The 27,814-nt window shown below is 46.3% G+C and overlaps 1 long non-coding RNA gene across 1 annotated transcript in view; it reads left to right on the plus strand.

Moving 5' to 3' along the window:
* The first annotated feature begins 753 nt into the window (after positions 1-753).
* Positions 754-27,814, plus strand: part of LOC137211848 (uncharacterized) — a 95,943-nt gene continuing 68,882 nt past the window's right edge. Inside the window, exon 1 of the long non-coding RNA XR_010937238.1 lies at positions 754-994. This is a non-coding gene — a long non-coding RNA (uncharacterized lncRNA). The remainder of the gene's footprint in view (positions 995-27,814) is intronic.

The raw sequence follows: 27,814 nt of genomic DNA on the forward strand, positions 1-27,814 counted from the left end.
GGAGGGGAGGGGAGGGGAGGGGAGGGGAGATCCCTTCTGGGGGGGCGGAGAGACGGATATTGATGATGATGATGTGATGATGGTGGTCGATGGAGGTGGGTGTCATTTTCTCAGCACTGCTTAGATGCTGGGTGCCGTGCTTTAGTCCTTTATAGGTATTAGTTCATTTTCTCCTTACAAATTACCTTGAGGCTAGAGTTACTCCCACTTTCAGATTTTACATTTTGCAGTTTACAGATGGGAACACCAAGGCTCAAACCTCCGGCCACCAGTGGAGCCCCCGTCTGTCTGAGCTCCTGAGTACTGCCCTCCCTGGAGCCCTTCAGAAATACTGGGTGGGGGGCTGCAGGGGAGCCTAGAGCAGGTGTGGCTCAGAACCAGCCCAATATGGGTTCCTCTTGTTCTTTTGTCTCCGACTGGCAGGGTCTGGGCCATCTTCGGTTACATTTATAGGTTTTCAAAAGCGGAATTATTTTCACCCTTGACTCTAAAATAATATACTTTCTCTAGCCTTTGCTCATAAGGAGGAATGGCTGTCTTTAAAAGACTCTTAAAAATGCTTCCTGCTATGACTCCTCTGGGCCATTTTACTATGAATTGGCACAAGAACTAACAGCTTAAACCCTTCTGGGCAAAACTACAGAAGAAAATAAATCCTGGAGTGTCACAGTTGGCCACAAACTGAGCATGAGTAAGCAGCAGAGATACTGATTGGTGAGAAAAACCTGATTTGTGGCAGTGTGATGTGTGTTACCCTCCCTCAGGAGGGCAACTTCCTTGTGAACTGGGCTCCAGGGATCTATTTATGGGTCACTTTTAGGAACTGGGAACCGCTTCCCTCGCAGAACAACCGTTATGCACGGAGGCGAAGTTCTGAAGCTAGTTTAGAAAGGCCCACCTGTGACTCGACACCTCCTTCTTCTGATGGGACAACAGAAGAAAGCAATTCGGCTGGGATGTGCAGCTGATTTTCACCATTCCTGTGTTATGACCGGTAAATACGCCGTCGGATACTTTACGGGGGAAGCGATGATGTCATGGCCAGAAGCACAGCTTCTTTCAATTTTCAGGTTGTTAGTACTCGGTGCGCCTCCGCTTCTTCCTACCCCCACCCCACTGCATCTTTCTAGAAGGCTTTCAGTTCTCTCCCAAATCATTTGCAGGTGTGTGCCTGTGCGCGCATGCGCACTCACACAGGTAGCGGGCTGCCTCTCACGCCCCGGCCAATGATGCACGTGTGTCCGGCCTCACCACAGCCTGTGTCTCCGACTCCCGGTGTGAGATGCTTCCTCATGCACTTTCCTAAAGTCTGCCGACAACCATGTGACAAAGGTCAGTCCCGCCTCCAACACAGAGCTCCCTCCAGATCGTACCTCCATCCTTCTGTTGGCTCCATCCTCATTACCAACACCCTGGTCGTCGTTTCTCAGGGAGACAAGGGCGATGGCCCAGCTGGCTTCTTTACTTCCCACTGCCTCCCCTGCCCCAATCCCCGCTTCCATTTTCCACACAGCAGCGAGAGCGATCTTTGAAAACTGTCATCAGTTCATGTCACCTCGCAGCACATTGAGTGAAATCCACCTCCTACCCTGACCCTGCCAGGCCTGCTGTGGCCTCCCTGCCTCTCACCTCCTTTCTGTTTTCTCAGCCACCCCCGCCCACCCGATTGCGGGCAGACACCAGGCTTGCCCCTAGGCTCTGGGCTTTTGCTCTTGCTTTCCCCTCAGTCTGGAACGCTTTTCCTCCCCCTGCCTCTTCTCATCTGGCAGGTGTCCACAGAAATATTAGCCCCCCTGCTCAGAGAAGCCTTCCTTGATCTCCCTTTCTAAAGGGCTTCCTTCTCCTGTGCTCTCTTGCTTGATTCTCTTTCTTTCCTTCGAAGAAGGCAGTCACAATCTGCTGTGCTCATTTGTTTATGTGTGTTCTTGTATACTGCGTGTCTCCTCAACCAGAATGTCATTTTGAAAGCCCAGCTCTGTCCAGCCTTTTGATCACCGTCGCTGCGGCACCTAGAACAGTGCCTGACAGTGAAGGTGTTCCTAAATGTTTGATGAATGAATGAATGAATGAATCTAGAGTGCTTTAGAGAGGGCAAATGAAAAAATGTTCCCACAACAGGGAAATTTTACAGAAGGGATTTTGGAAGGTGGTCGCTGTGTAAACCCACAGAATCCTGCTGCCTGGGGACTGGCTCAAAGTCGAGGTCAAGGTGGAATTGTGTGAGGCCTCAGTGGTTGGAGGGCATCTGCTGGGTTGGTGAGGATGAGGCTGAGAAGCACAGACCTGGGGTCAGTCCCGGACTGGAGTGGTGTAGGGACTGATGCTTCCAGGAGGGTCATGTGGGGAGGGCGTATAGTAGCCGCTGGTCAGGACCTTGTTGCATCTATGCTTATAACGAATTGGGATATGTGGTTCCAAGCCCCATCCTCCCATCCATATTAAGTGGATTGAGAGTGATAAGGCTGGGGTGAAAATAATCGCAGTTTAATTGGTTTTAAGTAGGCTAATACCTGTGTTGGAAACACAGTGATGTGAGCACACCTTTGGGGGTGTGACCTTTATGCCACACAGTGGGATGACTGATGAGTGAGGCAGACACCGCATAGATAACTTCGGGATGTATTTATGAAGAGTCAAGTCCAGATCTGGGAGAAGAGAACTGGGGATGTGTGAAGAATTTGGTGGTGAGGAGAGCTGAATGTATGAATAGAGGAGGCAAAAGAAGTAAGTTCTTTTAGATATTGGTCTTGGGCCATGAGAGAGACGTGAGATATTATTTTTGAGATATTAGAATAATGGATTGTCAGGTTCAGTAATCAAGATGCTCCTATCCACTGAATCAATGGGTTTGTGGCTTCAGGGGAGACTCACACATTCTAGGACAAAGAAGTCTTACTCAGCTTTACATTTCTAATTAGAATATTACAAGTCCATAGGAGGCCAATAATCAATAATCTTGAAAGCCTGAGGAATTCCCTGGCAGTCCAGTGGTTAGGACTCCACACTTTCACTGCTGAGGGCCCAGGTTCAATCCCTGGTCGGGGAACTAAGATCCCACAAGCCACGAGGCACGGCCAAAAGAAAAAAAAGCCTGGTTGTTGAAAGGGAGACAGTTTTCTACTTTCCAAGAAGATGCCTTTTCTGTAACTAGAGCACCGTGTGGGACTCTAAGCATAGAGTGATGTGTTAAGCCGGGGTGCAGAGAACAGAGGGCTCAACACAAAGGAAGCTCTGGCCTCGCAGGATGGATGAAAAACCTATCTGGTGTTGGGAGAAGCTTGGCGTGAGACTCAGAGGGATGAGGACATAGGGTAAGATGCTGTGTGCCCTCCCACTACCCACAGATTCAGGGTGGAGTGGGCAAGATGGTAGAATCAGCCCAGATTGGGTGACAGGAAGTGGGGAGGAGAGGGGCTTATGTCCACTTCACTTTTGGATCACTGGGAGGAGAATCCCTTGCAGATGTCTGGGTGGGGCAGTCACAGTACGGTAGAAATACTGTTGTGTTGTGTTTCAGCAGAGGGAGGGCCTGAGACAGTGGCCCTTGCTTCCACGAGCCCTGCATGACGGTGTGTCCAGAACCTCCCAGATGACCCCTAGAGATACATCAGGAAGCTGGGAATAAGAGCCAGCATACCTGGGGATTGAGAGCCTCACCCAAGTGACTGGGTCAGTGGGACCCGTGGAGCGTCTTGGTGTGGATAACCAGAGCTGGGACCAGAGGGAGGATGTGGTTGAGCCCTAGTGGGTCAGTGGTGCCAGGGAGCACAGAGTGGGGGTCCACGCAGCAGGAGGAGGGCCACACTGCCTGGGTACTTGTTAGGTCTAGCCTCCTGGAGAGGATAGGACATGAGCATCCCAAACCCAGCCAGACAAGGGGCAGGAGAGGATGTGGCTTTGGGACAGCTCATGGGGAAAGCACTTAGGGGTTTTCATTCATGATAAAATCAAAGTGAGTTCCCAGTGTGAAATATTAAGACTCACGGAAAAAAATGAAGGGGTTATATAGTCTGGTCTCATTCTTCTCCGGCTGGTCAGCTCACTTCTGGAGCACCGTAGTCACCCTGGTGTCCCACCTTGAAACTGAAGAGACAAAGCAGACCGCATTCCCAGGAGAGTGGTGAGAGACTGCCATGTGAGAGTAGGTTGAAAGGAATCAAGAATGTGTAGTCGGGGGCTTCCCTGGTGGCGCAGTGGTTGAGAGTCCGCCTGCCGATGCAGGGGACACGGGTTCGTGCCCCGGTCCGGGAAGATCCCACATGCCGCGGAGCGGCTGGGCCCGTGAGCCATGGCCGCTGAGCCTGCGCGTCCGGAGCCTGTGCTCCGCAGCGGGAGAGGCCACAACAGTGAGAGGCACGCGTACCGCAAAAAAAAAAAAAAAGAAAAAAAAAAGTGTAGTCGGGAGACAGACAATTCAGGGGTGACTCACTGCTTAGTTCCTCTGTGGTCCCAAGGGCAGCCTTGATGTGTGGACATTACAGGGAGAGAGATTCCAGCCCTAAACCTAAAACAACTGTCCAGTGATTCTCAGCTGGCATGGCCTGAATCAGGACATAATGCCTTTCCTGGAGCTGGTGTATCTAAGCCAAAGCCAAGACATCATGCAGGAGATTCAGACGTCTGTCTGGGTCATAGGCCTGGACAACCTTCAAAATGTCTCCCAACCTTAAGATTTTGTGGATTGCTGAATGAAATTCTAATTTGATAATTTCTGGCTCAGAAGAGGCGCTTACTTTGGGTCATCAGTTGGCGTCTTGGCGTCAGACAGATCTGGTTTCCAAGACTGGCTGCGTCACTCACTAGCTGTGTGACCCTGGAGGACTTCCTTCACCTTTCTCAATCTCAGTTTTTTCATCTATAAGATGGCGATACTTACCTGGCAGGGTTTTGTTGGCCTTAAGTGAAACAATATAGTAAAAGATGAAAACAAAATCAAAGCAGACTGTGTGTGTACGTGCGTGCATGCGTGCGTGCATGTGTGTGTGTGTGTGTGTGTGTATTAGTGGGAGCAGGGAGACTATAGGACCTTTGCAGTGCTGTAAATTGCATTACTGCCTACTGGTTAATTTTCTTCTTCATAAGACCAGCTTACAGAGCATCAGGTTTAATGCCAAGACGAAAGAGACTCTGACGTGGTGTGGACAGATTCTGGCTTGAATCCTCTTAACGGGGAAGGGAAGGGTCGGCCAAGGGGAAGAGGGAAGGGCTGAGACTGCACTGGGGGAGGGGCAAGAGAAAGTCATCCTCTGAGGGCTACAGACAGACACCCTCTGGCCCTGTTCCTGGCTTTCTGGCCACGGATGAGTCTGCCTGTGTGGGTACCCACTCTCTTTTGAAAAAGGAGTGGTCTTGGACAAGACCCCCCTGACTGTCTGTGGCGTAGCACCATCTGTGGCAACCTTCAGCTGTGACGGGGCACAGGGTTTCTTTTAACCCTCCCACCTCAGCTAGCCCCAACTCCCTCTTACTTAATCCGTCCTGACTCCTCTGTCACAATGTTTCTCCTTCACAAGGAGCTGTAAGTGACCGACAAAGCTAAACATGCTACCTCTCCCAGGGATACTGCATTTCAGCTCTAAGCCAGGTGTGACGTTCCACTGGGGGCCCCTCTTCCACGGCACAGGAGTACCGGTGGGAGTAGGCACAGCTGGCACCAGGCGGTGTGTCTTCTTGCAAAGCTGACCTCCTCTTGAGTCCCGGTGGACGGTGATGAAGGAACAGGCCCAGCTTTGCCTGGGGTGGGGGACTGCTCCCCCTCTGCCTGGTTGGAGGAAGTGAGTGGTCCTTCCTGAGGCCCCAAGCTGAGTCAGCAATTCCTGGAAGGAGGTGATGTCATGGTGACATAGCGGTTCCCCTCCCCAGCAAAGGCAATAGGAGAGTGAGGGACGAGTGTGTCTCCTGGGCACCAAGGCCTGAGGCGCTCTTAGGAGTGACCATGTCCCCTTGCGGGCCACTTCACGCTGCCTCCATCGGTAGCTCCCTTCTCCAAATTCCCACAGCTTGGATCATCTGTCCCTACAGTGATCCCATATTCGGGGCAGTCTGGATTGATTTTAAACATTCTGCCTCTTTGTTTTCCCACGTAAACACATTCACAAATCATAGAAAAATCATCCTAGGTCTGCGCATGCCTCCTGGGGCTTTGGGAACAGGAGCCACCAGGCTGGATCACAACCAGAGCGCGGGATCCTGGGTATCCTTGTGTCTTTCTCTGGTTTCACATCTGCATGTCTTTTCAACAATATTAATAGCTCCAAAGAGTCTGAGCTGTGTCCCTTTACTTCTTTTGTCTTCTCCGGACTCCCCCAAGGGGCTGAAGGTGTGGGGAACTAAAAAAACGCTTGGCGGGGGAGGGATGGTAAGCACCCCATGTTGCCCTTGTCAGGCGCTCCCTCCTTTTACCTCATGGGGGTTGGAGGCATCCGCAGCAGGGCCCCTATGGGTAGGTAAGAGGCCCACGTCTTGCTTCTCCGAGGTCAGACCAGCGCTAAATTGAAAGGTAACTGTACTCAGTCCTGGTGTGGGCTTGGGAAAAACCCGGCTGGATTTGTCGCGGGGCCGGGGATGCTTTCAGAAAAACGCTGCCTGATCCCTTGTTCACCAAAGACCCGACTTTCCGGGAGGCCGCATGTCAGACCCACGTGGAATAACACGGGTCCTTTGTCAGCTGGAGTCTGAATTCAAAGCCGTCTCCGCGGTCCTTTCCCAGCGTTTGACAAGGGAGGCCCCGGCGTGGCCGTACGCTGCCCGATGCTGCCCCCTGCAGGCGGTTAGGGGGCACAGCCCCTCACCACCGGGTTTGCAGGCTCTGAGCCTGTGCCGCCGGAAAGGTAGCTTTTCATCACCTAAAGTTGTCAGAGCAGCTAATAGCCCATGAACATGGAGAAAAATAGGCTTCTCTAAGTGAATTGGGTGTTGAAAGACACTGAGATAAATGGTGGAGGTAATGCGAATGATGGATGGTGTCGTGTCTACGGCAGCCATCTCATTTAAATCCAAGCTCACCAACACCCCAGAGGAGAGGCAGGTGTTCCGAGGCCCTGTCTAATGAATGACAGAACCAGTCTTAGAAAGGTTAAATGATGTGCCCAAGGTTATATATCCAGTAAATGCTGGAGCCAGGACTTGAACTCAGTGACCCCAGAGCTTCGTGACATCTGCTGTCCATCACCCCGTGCTAAGAGAACAGAATCCTGCCCAAGAGGAAGATCCCTTTATCTATGGTGTGAACAGGGTTCTGTGGAATGAAGGTGACTTTTCAACAGCATTCTCTTCACTGAGAGTTTTAGCTGTAGCCTCTGTGATGTGATTTTAGGGATGCTGGGAAGATCTCCCTACCTGGAAATATGCCCCCAAGTTGCCCATCCCATTGCTTGGAATTTCACTATAGGAAAGCCATTCCCTTGATTAACATTGGTTAGGTGGTACTCTCATGCTAACTAGAAATACGATTCCTAAGGGGAAGTCACACGTTTACCCTTACATCGTAATTCTACGTCAGTGGGGATGAGCTTGTTGGATTGCTTCATCCCTGTGGTGGAGAATTAAGGATGTGGGGAAAGTGGTGGACTGGGGTGCCTCTGATTGTTTTCCTGGATGTCCAGAGGCTCCCCAAACTGAAACTGTCCCAAACTAAATGCTTCATCTTCTCCCCCACACTGCTCTTTCTTGGACATCAAACAGGACCAGAAATCTTCAAGTTCTCCTTCACTCCTCCAGCTAATTGGTCATGAAGTCTCACCTGGCCTGCCTCTAAAGTGGTGCTTGAATCTTTCCCGTGCACACCTCTGGTCTCTGGTCCTCTCAGGTCCTCATGAGCCAGCTTCTTTCTAGCTCTGGGCCTTCACTGTTCAATCAAACCCCAGGGCAGCAGCAGAAGAAGACTTTCTAGAATGTAAACGAGATAATGCTGCATTTCCTCTTAAGATCCTCCTCATTGCTCCAGGAGTGCAGACTCCTTAGGATTTTATTACAGGTCCCTCAGGACCTCATTGCTACCCCTCTCTCTAGCTCCAACTCTGTCTCCCTCTGTGCCTCCCTCCATCACCCTCCTCCATCCTATTCCCAGCCTGACTGGCAGACACTTTTCCTTTGTTATCTCGAATGTTCCTTCACATCTCCATGCCTTTGCCCATGTGTTGGTTTTGTCAGAAAAGCCCTTCCCTTCTGTGGTCAGTTGGCCACTCCTCGGTGAAGCCATTCCTGATTCCCATCTCCATCCTCCAAGGAGGAGGTAAAAATTTAAGTCTCTGTCTCCCCCACTAAGCCTGGGTGCGTAAATGAATGAATGAAGGATGAGTAAATGAAGTCAGCTGATGAGTGGGCTATCTATTTCACAGGCTGTGCTGCTGTTTTTTGAAATGAATGCAAACCAAACCGTGGCTGCATTTACAAATGGTGCTGTGATGCGCCGAATGTGTATGTGGGCGCATTGGTGGGGTATGCTGGCTCTGTTGTGATAAATAATTTGATGGGCCTTGAACTTACTCGCACAAGCAGAATAGTTTCAGAATGTTGCCATGGAGACGAATGAGGAGTCAAGCAGCAGGGTACCACTTAGGCAGTGACAGATTTTACAGAAAAAGGGCTTAGACACACCCTGCTTGTCAAAAAATCCCCTAGCTAATAGGAAGAGTGCTTCAAGGCAGAATAAAACCTTGCACCCCCGATGAACAAAAAACCCTTGAAGTTAGGAAAACAGGAAGTAGCAGGTCAGGAAGAAGATAAATTCTTAGCGATGGACTGAAAGACAAAAGGAGAAAGAGGATGCTGGAGCCCTGACATGATGTTGGATATTATCAGAAAATAAGCAGTGGATGAAGATGTTTCAAATATATCATTACATTAAAGAATGTGAGGAGGGAATCCTGTTGTGTGAAGTGATGGGATATCAAAAGGAATGTTCAGGGCTGGAGGAAACTGGACCCTTGGACCTTAGCAACGTGTTCATCATTTATTGCAGAACTAGAACTAAGGTCTTCCAATTCTGATCTGCAGAGAATGACCTTCCCAGCCTGCTGAAAACCTGTCCTTTCAAGGGCCAGTTCAAATGGCAGCACCGAGTGAATGAAGTCTTTCGCGACTCTCAACACAGGGATAACCATTTCCTCTTCCCTCTGCTCGGTACATCAATCGATCCTGCTTGTTCTCATGTCGGCCATGGCTGGACTGTGACCCACGTGAGGACAGCGCCCTTGTCTCACCATCTTTAAACCTCGACACCCAGTGTGGTGTCTGGCATAGAGCATAGAAGCTGAGTTGTGTCTCCCAGTTTCCCCACCAGGGATCGAACCTGGGCCCCTGGCAGTGAGAGTACTAACCACGGGATCACCAGGGAATTCCCAGACAGGCCTTTTAAGAGGTGGTTAAGTTAAAAGGAAGCCGTTAGGGTGGACCCTCATCCAACTTTACTGGTGTCCTTATAAAAAGAGGAAATTTGGACACACGAGAGACATCAGGGATGTGCATGCACAGAGGAAAGACCCTATGAGGACTCAGTGAGAAGGTACCATCTGCAAGCCGAGGAGAGAGGCCTCAGGAGAAGCCAACCCTTTTGACACCTTGATCTGGGACTTCCAGCCCCCAGAACCGTGGGAAAACAGATGTCTGTTGTTTAAGCCTCCCAGCCTGGGCCTTTTGCTGTGATGGCCCTGGTAAACCAGTACAGCACACTTCCTCAATAACTCTGTCAGCGGAAGACAGAGACACTGATTAGGAGAAGAGGTGGTAGCAGGTTTTGGCTGAAGATGTTAGGAATAGAACCTTCAGGAAGCCAGAACGGCTCACTGCTGTAGAAAGAGCCACATGTCTGAATGGATGCCCTGGCCAGCCATAAAAGGGAGAGATGTGTGGCTTTATTATATATATTTATATTTATATATTTATATATTTACATATATATATAAAACTTTTAATAATTTATTTTGAAATAATTTCAAACTTTTGGAAAAGTTGCAAGAACAGTATAATGAATTCCCATATCCCACACCCAAATTTCCCAATTCAATGCTTCACCGAATTTATCCTATTAACCTCTCTCTCTCTGTTTCTCTGTGTGCGCCTGCACATATATGTACGTGTATATATATGTCTGGACCATTTATCTCTTTCTGAACCTTTTAAGAACAAGCTGTTGATATGATCCCCTACCATTTCTTCATACTCCAGTGTGTATTTCCACCAAACAAGGGTTTATATACCCTCCATACAACCCTCCAAATTAGGGAATGAACTTTGACACATCATTACTGCCCAGTTCACAGACCCTCCACCCCCCTTTAACATTTTCAAGACATCCCAACAATGTCTCTTTTTCCTTTCTGGTCCAAGATTATATCCAGGAATACATGTTGCATCGTTCTCATGCTTCTTCAGTCTTCTTCAACCTGGAAGAGTTCCTTAGTCTTTCCTTGTCTTTCGTGTTCTCAGTTCTTTTTAATTAAAGAGTACAGACCTTTCATTCTGTAGGATGTCCCTGGGTCTGTCTGGTGTCTTCTCATGATCAGACTTGGGTCATGCTTTCTTGATAAGAATACCACAGAATTGTGTTTTCTCAGTGGATTATATGGGGGTGGGCTGGGGGAAACATATGATGTCAGCCTATCCTACAACTGGTGATATTTACCTTTTTTTTTTTTTTTTTTTTTGGTACCTTTGACCACCTTCACCCATTTGGTGATATTTATCTTGATTACTAGACATGTTGGTGTCTGTCAGGTTTCTCCCATATAAAGCTACCGTTTCCCCCTTTTATACTGATTGGCATTTGAGGGGAGATATTCCTGTTCTTTATCAACCTCCCATCCATCAGTCTTAGTCTCCACTGAAGTCTCCCACTGGAAACAACCACCGCTCTGACAGTTACCAAATGATTGTTTTCTGTTTTCATCATTCCTTCTTCTTTTATTAGTTGAAAGGCTACTGAAATAGCGAGCTTTCCCATTTTCTGCGTTTGTTTATATATTTAAGTGGTTCCTTCAGGGTAGTCCCTGCATCCTTCTGACATGTCCCCTTCATTCTCAACCCTTTCTTACTTTCTGGCACCACAATTTGTCCCAGTTTCACCTTATACCTTTTCTGCCCCAGCTTGGAATTAGCCCTTTCTCCAAGGAGCCCTGCTATTTTTTCAGTGGAGGATGGTATTTAGAAATCAAGATCTGGGCACTTAGTGTGTTTATTGTTGCTGGAGTTCTAGGCCCTTTCATTGGAGAGATTTAGGAAATATATATATACACACACCTGCATATACACACACTTAAATCTATTTTAAGATTCTTACTAGTCAGGTATATTCCTAGGCGAGAGACATCAGGGATGTGCATGCACAGAGGAAAGACCCTTACTTACTATGCTCTGTGGTCTGGCAATTACACTGAATGAGAGCAAGTCTGGAAGCAGGGAAACCAATTTGGTCGTTGCTGCAGAAATCCAAGAAAAGAACATGGAAATGGCAGAGGGAATGGAAGGAAGTAGAGGGGTTTTAGATGCGTCCAGGGTAGAAGGTCAGGACCTGGTGGCTGACTGGATAAGGGCGTTGAGGGATGGGAGGAGTAAAGGATGATGGGCAGGTGTCTGGCCTGGTTTAGGCCTGCCATATGCCAGCAGCACACATTGCTGAACTGGGGAAAATACTACAGAGTAGAAGGAGGGGCTTAAATATTTAAAACTACAAGATGCAGTCAAAATTTTTACTTTGATCTAGGCTTTAGAAGTCATCGCACCTTATCCCACGATACTGGCAGGCAATATAAGGTCTATATATCTCCAAAGAATTTGCCAGCCACTCTGGAAGGCACCCTCTCTACTGGAGGGCCGCAGCCATGGAATGAGAGCCCCGTTACTAGTCACAGACAGCCTAGGTCTGTTCTGGGAGCCAGATATAAGGGAGATCTTAGCAGTGCCAGGTGATAGAAGCGAGAACGTGGACTCTGGAGCAGGTAGAACTTGGTTTGAATTCTGCCTCTGCTGTGTGACTTTAGGCATATAACTTAACCTCTCTGAGCTTCTCTGAGCCACTGTTTTCTTACCTGTAAAACCGGAATGATGACACCACACAATGCTGTGGTCAGGATCAAAAAAGATGGTGTTCTTCCACCTGTACGAACCCACACCTTGTCTTGTTGACATGAATGCCTGAGACCCTTTCTCAGGCAATCCTGATTGCATTGGATACTACCAGGACTGGTGCCCACTTACCAATTATATTTATTTCCTCCACGAGGCCTGCTCTGACCTCCAGAACCCAGAGGAAACTCTCTTCCAAACTCTCTACCCTATCACCTGCATGGGCCCTATCCTGCTTTGCTGAGCGAGCTTTCTATTTCTGTATCTGCAGTTTACTTGCTCAACTAGACTGTAATCTCTTTGAGACCTGAGGCTTTCATCTTTTTTAATGTTCCATTTTGGAATCTTAGCACAGTGCCTTTTTGCACCTAGCACTTGCTCAGAAAATAGAGATCAGTTGATATGTTACCTACTTTCGTCTCCTAAAAGTTGCTCCAGAGTCATAAGCTGAACTCAGCCTACGTAAGGTCATTACTACAAAGAAAGATGTTTATTCATTTCTCTATGTATCCAGCTGCCCTACATTGACACACATCCAAATGAGGACAGTGCCTTTTAAGGGGGCTTTCTCAAGGATTCCAAGGAGCCTATCGCCTCTCAAAGCATTTGTGGAATTGCTGCTTTGAGTTGGGTGGCGAATCCTCACACCTGGGAGGAGCTGTTTTTGGACACAGCGAAAGTCATTTTGGCCAAATTTGGTAGGTGTGGTCCTTCAAGGGGCAGGTGGCTGTGGAGCAGGAGGCATGATGGTCAGTAAATATTTAACTGGGCATTTCCAGTGTGTCAGGCACTTTACACTCACTGTCTTATTTTCATCTTAATATCATCTCTATGAGGCAGGTGCTATTATTATCCCCATTTTATAGACAAGGAGCCTGAGGCTCAAAGAGTGCAAAACACACTCTCTATAAGGGGCTCCATTGCTCCTTTTTCCATTACTAAGCTACCGTTAGGGGCTGGGAAGTGCACAGGACAGACGTACCAAAGTGACCCTTCTGCACCCCAGCAGAGATGAGGGGCCTGGGTGCTTTATCTAAAGACATCAAACCCAAGAACTGTGACACTTGAATTGATGGGGGCGGGGAGAGTATGAGGAACGCAGGAGCTGGGAAAACTGGTCCTTTCGTGCACCATAGGCAAATGCAAGCACCGAGGAGGTCTCCTCCAAGAGAGACCAGAGAAGAGGGGAGGGGACTGGTCCATGATTGGGGGACCCGTGAGCAGGGGAAGGATTCCCAACTGAAGGATTTCCTTCTGTGCCTCTCTTTTTTACTTTCTTTAAAACGGTATTCATATTTACTGACTATAAAAGGAGTTCAAGTTCACTGTAGAAAACTTGGAAAATAGAAGTATAAAAGAATTAAAATTATCTATAAATGACCCCCCTCCTGAGATCCCAGGCCTTGCTAAGACAAGGCTGCTGAGCAGATCAGTACACAGGGGGTTATTTATAAGCTCCCTCCTTCCCACCCACCCACTCCCCTCTCTGCCTGGGCTAGAGCAGGGCCTTCAGCCAGGACATTCCCTTGCAGCCGACTCAGGCTGCTATATAAAGCCCTGCCCTTCTAGGAGCTGGACCAGGCCACTCCTTATCTCTTTGCAGCAGGGTTCTGATCATGTGCCCTGTTGGCAGGCGCTCGGAGATGTGCCAACGGGCTCTGGCTGTTGCTACCAGGGCCTCCAGCCCCCTTGGGGTCGTCTTCTCTTGTTCCCACTGAGACCTGGCCAATGACCCTGAAACCTTCCCTATAGGAAATCGTTGGCTCATTTCATGAGAGGGCAGTTGCCAGACAGCTGAGGCAAACCTGACGGGCCTGGCACGGGTGATGGGTGTGTCTGGCGCGTGCAGGCGCCGCGGTCCGTGTTCCCCTCCTGAAGCGGCGCTGCCCGCCCCCTACTCTCTCGGCCCCCACCCCGACTTCCCTCCCCTTTCTCTTTCTGAGCGCCTGGCTCAGAGTCTTCATTCCATATGGCTTCAGCAGGCAAAGGCCTTCCCTGGCTGGTGGCCTGCTGCGTCTCAGTTCCAGAATTGTGGGCTGGACTCCTCCTTAATCGACAGTGGACTGTAGCAGATGTATTCTCTCCGCCCGGAAAAGAAGTTTTGCCGAGGGAGGCAGATCCACCTTATTGCTGCAAGTCAGGGCAGAGGAGAGACAAGAGAGGCATCCTGAAAACATACAAAGGCTTAAATCAGGCAGAGCCACTGTGAAGTCCTAGCCCCTCCACTTAAAACGAGGTGTGATCGTAGCAAGTTATGTAACCCCTATGAGGCTTAGTTTTCTCATCTTTAAGATGTAAAGAATGCTATCTCAGAACTCACGTAAAAATTACAAAAGATGACATATATAAAGCACTGAAGCCGTATTATGGTAGCTGTTACAATTTTGTTAATAATATTATTATTTATGATGATTTGGATGGGAGAGGGATGGTAGCTTCTTTTTTCCCTCTTGGATTTGAGATTTAACAGGGGAACTCTTGATGTTGGTTGTTAAGAAGTTCATCTAGGTAAGTAGGTGCGTGCTCCATTGGTACTTAAATGTGAGGTTCTGAGAGAATCCTTTCAAAGCAATTTCTGGGCCCTGAGGAAGTCCTGGTTCACCTTCATGTTGGCCTCAAGAGAATCAGATTAACCTTATGTGAAAAGGCAACTGGTTGTACTTATTGCCTGGTCAAAATTTAGTAGCAAAACATTCCTTCTGTAAGCCACAAGGCACTTTCTAGAAGGAATGATTACCTCTAAAGTAACAAAACATTTCTTATCAAAACTTAGGAGGTACACTTAGAGCAGTGCCCAGAGAAAATAGTATAGTGAGATTTTATGTGTCAGTTGGACTGGGCCACGGGGTGCCCAGATACTTGGTCAAACATTATTCTGGGTGTGTCTGTGAAGGTGCTTCTGGATGGGATTAACATTTGGATTGGCAGACTGGGTAAAGCAGATTGCCCTCCCAGTGTGGGTGGGCCTCATCCAATCTGTTGAAGGCCTGCCTAGGACAAAATCTGCATAGGAAAGAATTCTTTCTCTCTGTCTTTGAGCTGGGACATTGGTCTTCTTCTGCCTTTGGACTTGGACTCAGACTAGAACTTACACCTTTGACTCTCCTGGGTCTCCAGCCTGCTGTCTGCAGATCTTGGGACCTCTCAGCCTCCATAATCATGTGTGCCATTTCCTTATAATAAATTTCTTTTTATAGCCTATTGATTCTGCTTCTCTGGAGAACCCTGACTAATATAGATAGTCTTATAATGAGCTAATAAAACATTACACAGGAATGACAAATGAACTAAGCATCCAACTAAAGTAGTTAGAAAAAGGTAATAAACATAAGAAAAGCAGGAGGAAGGAATGAATAAATGTTAAAGCAAAAGTGGACGACTTGTAAAACAAAAAGTTTTATAATGAATAAATTACAAGTAAATAGTAAATCTAATTCTTTGCAAATAGAATAAGATTGATAAATTGTCAATTGATAAATTGTCAAGAGAAAAGAAGAAGGGGGCACAAATAAGAAATGCCAAGGGGAAAAGAACCACAGATGGAGGGAATGAAGAGAATCCTTAGGGACAATTGGGTCAGCTCCATGCAAATAAATTTAAAAACTTAGGTAGTAAAAAAATTAACCTTACCCCAAGAGAGATCTGGCCTTGGTCTTTGGCTCCTGGGAGGTAACTTCTAGGCCTAGGAGTGTCTTTGTTTACCTTGGGCAACACCCCACAGTCTAACACTATGGTTTATGATGGGATCTTTGGGCCATACAGTATTTGCTCTATCTCTGGGGCACCTGGAGACTAAAAGTCAGCCACGTGGGCAGTCAGTGATGTCTTATGTGATTGAACCCCCATAGAAACTCTGGACACTAAAGCTCAGGTGAGCTTCCCTGGTTGGCAATACTCTGTGTGTACCACTGCATATTGCTGGGGGGGGGGATAGGAGCACTGTCCATGGCTCCACTGGGAGAGGACAAGTGAAACTCTGTGCCTGGACGTTCCCTGGACTCTGCCCTCTGCACCTCTTTCCTTGGCTGGTGCCAATCCGTGTCCTGTCACTGTAATAAACTGTAACCACAAATACAGCAGCTTTTAGTGAGTTCTGTGAGTCCTTCTAGCAAATTTTTGAACCTGAGGATGGTCTTGGGAACCCCCTAACTTTGCAAAACCTAATATATTGGATACTTCTCTGGAAAAATATAGTTCACCCAAAACTGACCCAACATCATATTCAATGTCAGTTTGCCTTAGTTAACTTATAAAAGAAATCCCAATAAAACTAACAGCTCATATGGAAAAAGAAGCTGAAAAATGAATAGTAACTAGCCCTATAAGATGTAATGCATATTATAAAACTTGAATAATTAAAATAGTGTAGGACATCTTGTAGCTGGAATAAAATAGGAAGTCCAGAAATAGACCAAAATTTATTGGGAATTTAGCTTATGATAATGATGGCATTGCAAATCACTGGGAAAAAGATGAACTATTCAATAAATTGTGTTGAGACAACTGGGTAGCTATCTGGAAAAAAATTAAGTTGTATCCATACCTCATTTTTTTAATATCAGATACATACCAGGAGAAATAAGTGATTTAAAATTTTAAAAATGCTAGAAGAGGGCTTCCCTGGTGGCGCAGTGGTTGAGAGTCCACCTGCCGATGCAGGGGACACGGGTTCGTTCCCCGGTCCGGGAAGATCCCACATGCCGCAGAGCGGCTGGGCCCGTGAGCCATGGCCGCTGAGCCTGCGCGTCCGGAGCCTGTGCTCCGCAACTGGGGAGGCCACAGCAGCGAGAGGCCTGCATACCGCAAAAAAAAAAAAAAAAAAAAAAAAAAAAAAAAAATTGCTAGAAGAAACTATGGGAGATTAAAAACTAATCTAACGACTATTTTTTAAGGGGAAGAACTTTTAAAGATGACACAAGATACAGACGCCATGAAGAAAAAAATAACTTCTATTGCATTAAAACTATGTATGGCAATGGGACTTCCCTGGTGGTCCAGCAGTTAGGACTCCGCGGTCCCAATGCACGGGGCCTGGGTTTGATCCCTGGTCAGTAGATCCCGCATGCTGCAATGAAGATCCCACATGCTGTAACTAAGACCTGACGCAGCCAAATAAATATTAAAAAAAAAAATTATGTTTGGCAAAACTAGTAAAAGGAAATTCTAGAGTACCATCAAACCAGGAAAAATACGGTAATATTCTTAACACATAGAGACTTTTTACGAATCAAGAAGAAAAATGACTATGATAAAATTGGCAAAAGATATGAATGGCAAGTTCACAAAACAGGAAACACAAATGATTTATAAACATACGAAGATGCTTCACATTACTCATAATAAGAGAAATTGTAGAACAAAACTACAGAGAGATACCATTTACCATTTTTCACTTACCAAACTGACAAAGATAAAAAATGTGTTTATAAACTGTTGGTAAACTATGGAGAACAGAAACTCTTACATGTTGCCAATGGAGAACTGAATCTGTACAGCCTCTCTGGAGGGCAAAAAGTAACAAACACACATATCTGTTGACCAGCATTCTACTTCTAGGAATTTATCCTAATCATTTTGGACAAAATATAGTATATCTATTTGGGGAGATGTTATTTAAGGGTACAAACTTGCACCCAGTCGGTAAATAAGTCCTGGAGACCTCATGCACAGCATAGCAATTAGAGACAACAATATTGTATTATAACTTCAAAGGTGCTAAGAGACTAGATCTTAATCATTCTTATCCCCAAAAAGATAATTATGTGACATGATAGGGGCGTAAAAATTATATAGTATGTACAAAATTATTCATTGCAGCATTGCTTGTAAAAGACTGGAAACTACCAAGATGTCTATTTAAAAAAGACTGGCTTAAATAAATTAGGTGCACTGAGGCAACGCAATGCCATGCAGCTCTACAAGAGACTGAATGAGCTCCGAGATCCACTTGAAAGAGAAAGAAATTAGATGTAGAACAGTATGTGTGAAACAGTGTGATATCACTTCTATAAGATGGAAAAGACCATCCATTACATTGAGCGCTAATATGTGTTGGGGCATGGGGGCAGCAATCTGTTGAACAGAAAACCCTAAGTACTGTCAGCACATCCCCGTAGAATAAGCCTTGGCTGCTGGCCTGTGATTTTGTCCACGTCAAAGGAAGAGAAATGTCCCCTCCTCCGCTCTGGGAGAATTATTACTTTTGCGGACAAGCACACTATGCTTCCTCTTCTCTGATTTCAGGGAAAGGGGAACCAGTTCCCAAAGCTGTCAGAACAGCTGTCTCTGAAGTTTGCTCAAGTGCTGGTGCTGGCTGTTGAGAGGGGCTACCAGGCCCCCGTCCCCAGATTCAGTCTGTTGGGGCAGAAAGAACGTTTTCCTTCATCTTACCCTGTTCTAGGCCAGTGATCCTCAGCTGTGACTGAACAACAGTATTTCCCCAGGAGCTTTAAAAAATCCTATTGCCCGGGTAGCAGCTGAAGTCAGCTGAACACGAATAGGACTGGGGGAAGGGCAACTGTGTGCCTGAAAGCTCCCCGGGGGATTCCTGGGTGACGCTGGGCTTGGGAACCTCAGTCCTTGTGTGTGGTTCCTGTAAATGCCTCTTTCTTTACAGCTTGTAACCCAGTCTGGCTAAAAGCTGGGCAGGTGTTCCTGATGTTATAGTGTTGAACGCTGAGGCAAATCAACGTGGGCCTAGGGGAAAGGTGAGTAGGGCAAAGGGTAATCACCAGCGCGAACCGCTTCTGAGTAGATTGCCATTTACCTCCTCACTGTCGAACAGATGTTTGTACCTGACATAGGCCCCCTATTCTTGTTCCCAAGGGTCAGTAAAACTCCACCCACACCTCCCTCCTTGCTTCATTGGCTCCCTATCTTGTACAGACCCCAACTACCATGCATGTGTCTTGGTTGTCTTGGGTTACTAAGACTGGGTGGATTAAATGACAAACGTTTATTTCTCACAGTTCTGGAGGCTGGGAAATCTGAGATTGGGGTGCCAGCATGGTGGGGTTCTGGTGAGAGCACTCTTCCTGGTTTGCAGATGGTCACCTTCTTATTATAATCTCACAGGGCAGAGAGAGGAGGCTCTGGTGGCTCTTCCTCTTCTTCCTCAGAACTTCATCTAAATCTAATTATCCCTCAAAGGGCCCACCTCTCATACCATCACATTGGGGATTAGGCCTTCACCATGTGAATTTTGGGGGGACATAAACATTTAGTCCATAACAGCATGATTATCTTGTTCTACCAGAAAGTGTTCTCATCCTTACAAAAGAGTTAACAATGCCTAGGTCATAACCTGACCTTGAGGGCTGAGAGATATACTACTTATGAAATGTCTAATATAATTCCTGGCTTATTGCTGAAAGCAACATATCAAAGCTGTTATTGCTATTACTGTTCAGATATGTTGTACTTTTGTTGCTTACTTCTTTTTTAAAAATTTATTTATTTATGGCTGTGTTGGGTCTTCGTTTCTGCACGAGGGCTTTCTCTAGCTGTGGCAAGCGGGAGCCACTCTTCATCGCGGTGCACGGGCCTCTCACCATCGCGGCCTTTCTTGTCGTGGAGCACGGGCTCCAGACGCGCAGGCTCAGTAGTTGTGGCCCACGGGCCCAGTTGCTCCGTGGCATGTGGGATCCTCCCAGACCAGGGCTCAAACCCATGTCCCCTGCATTGGCAGGCGGACTCTCAACCACTGCGCCACCAGGGAAGCCCCTGTTGCTTACTTCTTAATTTTTGTAATTTCCATTGTGATTTCACTCCTTAGTACTTCTTTTACCTGGGGCCCATGGGTTGTAATTTCTTTTAGTACAGCCCATGGGCCCTAGGGCTGTACTGAAAGAATTATTATTGTGTGCCTGAAAATGTACATATATATATTTTTTCTTCTCACTCTTGAATGAACAATAGTTAATCTGGGTATAGAATTCTATGTCAATTAGTAAGTTTCTCTCAGCACTTTTCAGGAGCTCCTCCCATGTCTTCTGGCATCTGTTGCTACCATCAGTTTTTCTTTCTTTTTTGTGGGCAGTCTTATTTTTTCGGTTATGATTTATTTCTCTATCCTTACACGTGTTGCAGTTTCACTATGACGTATGGGCACTTGGACACATCATTGTGAAAATACAAGTTCCTGTATATCCATATTTAGAGTTCTTAGTGAATTCTAACTCTAATACTGGAAAACTTCAGATGTTATCTCTTTGGACATCACTTTTCTCTCATTCCTTCTGTTCTTTTCTTCTAGAATCCCTATTAGCTGTATGTTGGTGCCTGTCAGTCTACCTTCCAAGGCTGTTAACTGTTCTTTCATGTTTTTAAAAGTACATTTTCTCTCTTTGTGCTGTTTTATGGGTGATTTCTTCAGTACTGCCTTCTAATTAATCTCTCTTCCACTGTGACTTCATAGCATTTATCTACCACTACTGAGTTTATGTATTTCAATGACTATATTTTTCATTTTATTGGTTCTTTTTCCTAACTTGCTTTTGTTTAATTTTGCTTATTTGTTGTTTTATAATTTATGTTTTTATATACGGTTGTATGTTTATATATAGGATCTTTGAGGGTCCTAAACATTTCTTCACAGCACTTGTTACTGCTTGGCATATTATGCAATTTTGAAAAACTGCCTGGCTCTTCCATTAGAATGTGGTCCATGAGAGCAGTTATTATTTATTATTGTATCTTCAACACTTAAAACAATATCTGAGAATTGTAGGTACTTAAAATATTTGCTGAATAAATAATGAATTTTTTTTTTTTTTTTTTTTTTGCGGTATGTGGGCCTCTCACTGTTGTGGCCTCTCCCGTGGTGGAGCACAGGCTCCGGACGCGCAGGCTCAGTGGCCATGGCTCACGGGCCCAGCCGCTCCGCGGCATGTGGGATCTTCCCGGACCGGAGCACAAACCCGTGTCCCCTGCATCAGCAGGCGGACTCTCAACCACTGCGCCACCAGGGAAACCCTATTTCATTCTTTTTATGGCTGAGTAATATTCCGTTGTATATATGTACTGCATCTTCTTTTATTGCATTTATTAATTACATTTTTTAATTGCAATTTTGGACTGCCTCTCTTAGTCTTTCTCTTGGGGGGACTTATTATTAGTAATTTTGATCTCTCTGGTGCTCACCCCTTCCCAACCTAGTGGTTTTGAAGTTACTTCCTCTTGGCCTCCATAGCCCCCAGTTCAGAACCAGATTTCTATCATCAGCTCAAGTATCCATGCTGTCATAATTTGGGGATATTTCTGATCCTGTCATTGGGCTAGGGACCAGGTTCCTCCTCATTTGGGGGTATGAAGCTTTGTATAAGCCTCAGCCCTGGAAGCAGTTTGTTATGTGTTTTATACCCCTGGTTGTTGGGTGTGGGAGCCCCACACAGTCCCTGAGTTGGGGACCCCTCCTCGTGTGGTATTCCCCATCTCACCACAGGAGAAAAGCTCCTCACTACCTCTGCCTGTTCCCCGCCCTGGAGACCCACAATCCCAAGCACCATCCCAGTTTACAGCGCTGTGTCTCTGCTGTAACCCTTGGAGATGCTGATCTTTTGGAGTAATTCTTTGACTTCTAATTTTTTTGTATTTTATCTGTTATTGTTAAGTGTTTGGAGCAGAGGGGACCTTAAAGCATGAATTTACAGCACTATTGTGCCTGTGTGTAAGTCCTATAATGACTATTCTTTTCACCAAGCCTGTGATAACACCAGGCCCACAGGGTTTACACTTGAAAGTATGGAATGAATGCTGAGGTCGGAGGTTGCCTTAAAGTTCACCTCTCTCGGGGCTTCCCTGGTGGCGCAGTGGTTGAGAGTCCGCCTGCCCATGCAGGGGACATGGGTTCGTGCCCCGGTCCGGGAAGATCCCACATGCCGCGGAGCGGCTGGGCCCGTGAGCCATGGCCGCTGAGCCTGCGCATCCAGAGCCTGTGCTCCGCAATGGGAGAGGCCACGGCAGAGAGAGGCCCGCGTACCGCAAAAAAAAAACAAACAAAAAAAAAACAGTTCACCTCTCTCTGCCTCCTCATTTCACAGAGGAAGAAACTGAGGCCCAGTGCCTTGCTTTGGGCTCCACACATTGTTAGCAGTAGATCCAGGAAGGTTAACCTGACTCTACAGCTTGGGTCTTGGAACACCTGCCCTTGAACATGATTTCTCTCATGCAGAACGGCTTTTCTGTTTTGCTGCTGTCTGAACCTCACTCACGGTTTAAGGGCCAACTCAAGTTCTACCCAGTCCTCTGCGGCCTCTCGCTCCTCTAGAGGCATATGGCACTTAAGAGCAAGGGAAAGAGGATCAGCTCTAATTACTGAGTGTCTCCCTTGTAATGGCTTTGCCTGCAGCGTCCTCTCAGGTAATATTTGTGCGGAAGTTCACATTTTATATACGCTACTGCCCTCTAGTGGCCACAATGGGCATCAACTTGTATAGTCCGGAACAGCAAGATTTTTTTTTTTGTTTTTTTATAAATTTATTTATTTATTTTTGGCTGCGTTGGGTCTTCGTTGCTGCGCGCGGGCCCCCTCTAGTTGTGGAGAGTGGGCGCCACTCTTCGTTGCCGTGCGCAGGCTTCTCATTGCGGTGGCCTCTCTTTGTTGCGGAGCACGGGCCGGGCCCTAGAGTGCGCGGGCTTCAGTAGTTGTGACACGTGGGCTCAGTGGTTGTGGCCTGCAGGCTCTAGAGCGCAGGCTCAGTAGTTGTGGCGCACGGGCTTAGTCGCTCCGCGGCATGTGGGATCTTCCCGGACCAGGGCTTGAACCTGTGTCCCTTACATTGACAGGCAGATTCCCAACCACTGCACCACCAGGGAAGTCCCTGGAATAGCAAGTTTAAGTTGCCCCAAGACCAGTCAGTTCGTCTTAAACACATTAAGGTTCTCATAGTCATAACTTCCCTGCCCTGCATGGAAACATAAATTCAAGTCCTATTTATTTGGTATTTCAATGCCAAGTATATAAAATATATAAGAATATAATCAAAAGCTATAAACTACCTCGATAGCATCTAACATTTTCAGGTGGGTGCTGCTCATCGAAGCAGCACTGTCAGTAGAAATACAATGTGAGTCACAAAGTAATTTAAAATTTCCTAGTAGCATCATTTTTCAAAGAGTGAAAAAACTGTTAAATTCATTTTAATGATATATTAATATATCCAGAATATTATCATTTTAAGACACATTCAATATAAAAATGACCAAGAGATATACTTTTTTTTCTTGTACCAAGTTTCTGAAATTTGGTGTGAATTTTACAATTACAGCACATCTAAGTTCAGACCAACCACATTGCATGTGCTTAATAGCCACATGTGATTAGTGGCCACTGAATTGGACAGCAAAGGTCTGGGGCAGTGGGTTCCACACTGTCTGTCCTTGTTATTGCACTGATGTTTGTACGTCCGTGAGGAACATTTCCACCCATGTGCAGCAGAATGAGACAAATATGAATCATGTTTTTTAATATATAAAATCAATGTCAGATTATCACCTATCTTGCTTGAGGGAATGCTTGGAGGTTGTCCTTCTGACTTTGTTGCTGTTAATATATTTATTCTTTTATGGAGTGATGGTCATAGCAAATGATAGATTATTGATTAAGTGTTCCTATTTCGTAAATGAAAATTCTCAATTCTCTCCAGGAGCCCACACTTTGTGTGCACATTTTACTGGTGTGTGATGTATTAAATTCTGGGAACCACATGCCAGGCACCCCCTTGCCCTGCCCTGCCCCAGCTTGGACAATTGATGGTTACAAATGGGACACACGTCTGTGTGGCGAGGCTACTGGGCAATTCTCAGCGTGTCAACTCTACACCTTTCTCTCTGCCTCACGAAAACGTAAGGACAAACGTAGTAAGGTAGATAGCTAGTGGGAAGCAGCCGCACGGCACAGGGGTATCGGCTCGGTGCTTTGTGACCGCCTGGAGGGGTGGGATAGGGAGGGTGGGAGGGAGGGAGACGCGGGAGGGAAGAGATATGGGGACATGTGTACATGTATAACTGATTCACTTTGTTATAAAGCAGAAACTAACACACCATTGTAAAGCAATTATACCCCAATAAAGATGTTAAAAAAAAAAAAAAACGTAAGGAAATGCAAGAGAGTGAGCGTGATGCAAATATAGGGGTGACCTTGAATTTACTCTAAAAACCACAACTAAAAGAGTAAGTCGTTAGTCAAATCCGGACCTTAGCAATAATTAGCAACAATTACTACTCAGTTGAGTCTACAGACTTGGTTGCCACGCATCTGGAAGATGGCGTTGCAATGTCACATGGCTGGTTTTAAATGCAGAGCAATGGAGGTAATGAAATGCTAAGAGAAGCCACTGTTTTATGGGAAAGGTCTTTAATATTCTCCCAGGCTTTATAACAGGCAGTATCTGAAGTGGTGCTGGGTAAATTTGTCTCACTGAGTGTGGCTGAGGGATGGAGGGGTAAGAGCTCCTTTTCCGGGAACCTGGGCCTTTACCGTCTGTACACACATAAAGAGCTTCTAATTGCAGTAGCTCCAAACTGCAGTCTGGTCTCTGGGTCTCCTCTTCTCTGACTGATGTTCCCTCTTTGGTTCACCTGTCTGCCTTGTGTGTCCTAGCAGGTCAGAGCCCTATCCCAGGCTTTGAGACATCTGCAAGTAGTCCTTAAAATATGCCTTCTAGCCACCCTGTTTATAAATGCAAATGTTTCTTTCTTGCTCAGCTGCTGTCACTAGGGTACTCATTAGCAATTGTGTTTCTTTTTCAAATACAGCCTCTACACTCGAGGTATAATATGGAAAAGATGCTGGCAAATTGAAAATTTGTAAATCAAAGAATTTGTATTGCTCTGGGAACTCACTATTTAAGAAATCCTATAGTGAATTCTCTTGTAAATTGAGTCATCACCCGCTGTTTTAAAAATTCACGTTTTAATATATTATCTTGCCCGAGGGAGGTAAGTCCATTCGTATTAAAAAATTAAAACGATGCAAAGATTAAGCCTCTAGTGCGCCTCCTCCATATTTAAATAGTGGTATGTAATCACAATCCTCCAGCTACAAGCAATTACGCCAGTATTAACGAAGGGACCCTAGTCAAAAACTGTGCCCAAGGGAAACTTCTGCCTGAAAGTCAGGGTTAAGGGCCCAGCGATTGGTTTAACGGATTTTCAATGAGGTGTGAAGATGACGGGCCAATAAGGGTGAAATTCTATGACGCAGCTAAATAGGCACAATTAGTGTCCTGCCCTTAGTCTCCTGACCTTGTTTCTGCTTTTATTTCCTTAGGGTCCTGGTGAACTGATTCCCTGCATGTTTAATTATTAACGTACGTTTAACAGAATTCATAGAGCCTTTGCCAATTCAGAGCAAAGCTGTCCCATCTCAGCCGCTTTTGTGGGTGGGGTGTTAATAAGGACCCTCCCTAAAGACGTTTCAGGGGTGAGCCTGACGTCCATGACTCTAATGACCCGCCCACTTCGGCTCGCCACCAGCTCCTTCCAGGCTCTCCGGCCCTTGTCATCTAGAGTAGCCAGGCCCCGCCCCCCCGGGAGGCGTGCGGTTACAAACTCAGCCTCCAATCAGAACAACTGCGTTTGCTTCCCACCTCTAGTGGCTGTGAGGCAAGTCACTGGGTCTTTCTGTAAGATGGGCCCTTCCAGGGCCTGTGAGGGATCCTCCCCGGCCTTCTGCCGTCCCTCATTGTGAATCCAAGTCTCTTAGCCCAGACCCTGGGCTACACCTGCATTGACTCTACCCCTAGCGCTTCTGGGGACTCAAAATTTGCTCCTGACTTTTATTTCCTGGGTGGAATTCCCTCTTTCAGAAAGGCTGCACCAACCCTTTCTTTTTTTTCTTATTTTGGAAATCTGTCTCCTAACTTAGGGGTTGGCAAACTGTGGCCTGTGAGCCATGTCTGGCCCACTGCCTAGTTTGTTAATAAAGTTTTATTGGAACATAGCCATGCTCACTCATTTACCTATTGTCTGTGGCTGCTCTCCCGTGACAGTCTAAAACATTCACTATCTGGCCTTTTACTGAAAAAGTTTACTCTTCCTTCTCTGAATGGATTGAATTATGTCCTGTGAAGAAGATACGTTGAGGTCCTGACCCACAGTACTTCAGAATGTGGCCTTATTTGGAAATAGGGTCTTTATAGGTAATCAAGTTGTTAAAATGAGGTTATTAGGGTGAGTCCTAATCCAAGATAACTGTTGTCCTTATAAACGGGAAATTTGGACTCTCAGTTTATTAACTCTATTTTCTTATTTTCTCTATTCTTTAATTTTTATTTTATATTGGAGTATAGTTGATTAACAATGTTGTGTTAGTTTCAGGTGTACAGCAAAGTGATTCAGTTATATCTATTCTTTTTCAAATCCTTTTCCCATTTAGGTTATTACAGAATATTGAGCAGAGTTCCCTGTGCTATATACAGTAGGTCCTTGTTGGTTATTTATTTTCTGTATTCTTTTTTTTTTTTTTTTATTTTGCGGTACGCGGGCCTCTCTCTGCCGTGGCCTCTCCCGTTGTGGAGCACAGGCTCCGGACGCGCAGGCTCAGCAGCCATGGCTCACGGGCCCAGCAGCTCTGCGGCATGTGGGATCTTCCCGGACCGGGGCACGAACCCGTGTCCCCTGCATCGGCAGGCGAACTCTCAACCACTGCGCCACCAGGGAAGCCTTATTTTCTGTATTCTTGATCCTCTGGTATCTGGGGCTTCAGTGACTGGGGAGAGACTGTCTCTCCCAGGGCTAAACGGTTCCCAGAAGTAGCAAAGGACCTGCACAGAAGCATGTCTTTCGTATGCTAACTAACCAATCCAGAGCCCACACTCCAAAGCATCTCCTCTATCTGGCTCTTCCACTCAGGAGGCAATATTCCTAATCAACGTAGGGCCACGTCCTGGACAACTAGGGACCACCCCACAGCCCAGAGCCTGCTGAAATTATTTGAACCATCCAATCCTAAACCTACTCAGCTTGCTTACTATACTGTCCTCATTCCCTCCCTCGAAAACCACAATAAGGACCCTGCCCACACTTTCTCCTCTCCTCTACCTCCTGACCAATCCCGGTGCTTCCCCGTGTGGCCCTGTGTGATGTGGGTTGCCCCCTCCTTTTGAGAACTACGAGGAACAAACTCTCTTTTCAATGGCAATCATCTTCTGAGCGCTTGGTCTCACCACACCTGAAAAAAATGGAAATCCCAGGTGCGTTTTTTTTTAACCCCTGTATTGGAGTATCATTGCTTTACAATGGTGTGTTAGTTTCTGCTTTATAACAAAGTGAATCAGCTATACGTATACATATACCCCCATATCCCCTCCCTCTTGCGTCTCCCTCCCACCCTGCCTATCCCACCCCTCTAGGTGGTCACAAAGCACCAGGTACATTTTAAAACACAGAGATAGACACACACAGAGGGAAAATAGTGTGAAGACATAGGGGGAGTATCATGTGAAGATGGAAGATTGGAGTGATGTATTTATAAGCCAAAGAACACCTGAGGCTACAGGAGGAGGAGAAAGACTGGGAACAGTTCCCTCCCTGCTGACTCCTCGAGTTTGGACTTCTGCCTTTCAGAATGTGAGACAATAAATTTCTGTTGTTTTAAGTCACTCGGTTTGTGGGACTTTGTTATGACAGCCTAGGAAACTAATACACCACCTAGCCAATTATTTTGTTTTGTTTCCTTTATTCCTCATTGTTCTTTTATGTAATGTATTTGTATGTGTGTTCCAGTCATTTCAAGGTGACCCTCACACAC

This window comes from Pseudorca crassidens, chromosome 2 (assembly GCF_039906515.1).
Source record: "Pseudorca crassidens isolate mPseCra1 chromosome 2, mPseCra1.hap1, whole genome shotgun sequence".
NCBI classification, from domain to species: Eukaryota; Metazoa; Chordata; class Mammalia; order Artiodactyla; family Delphinidae; genus Pseudorca; species Pseudorca crassidens.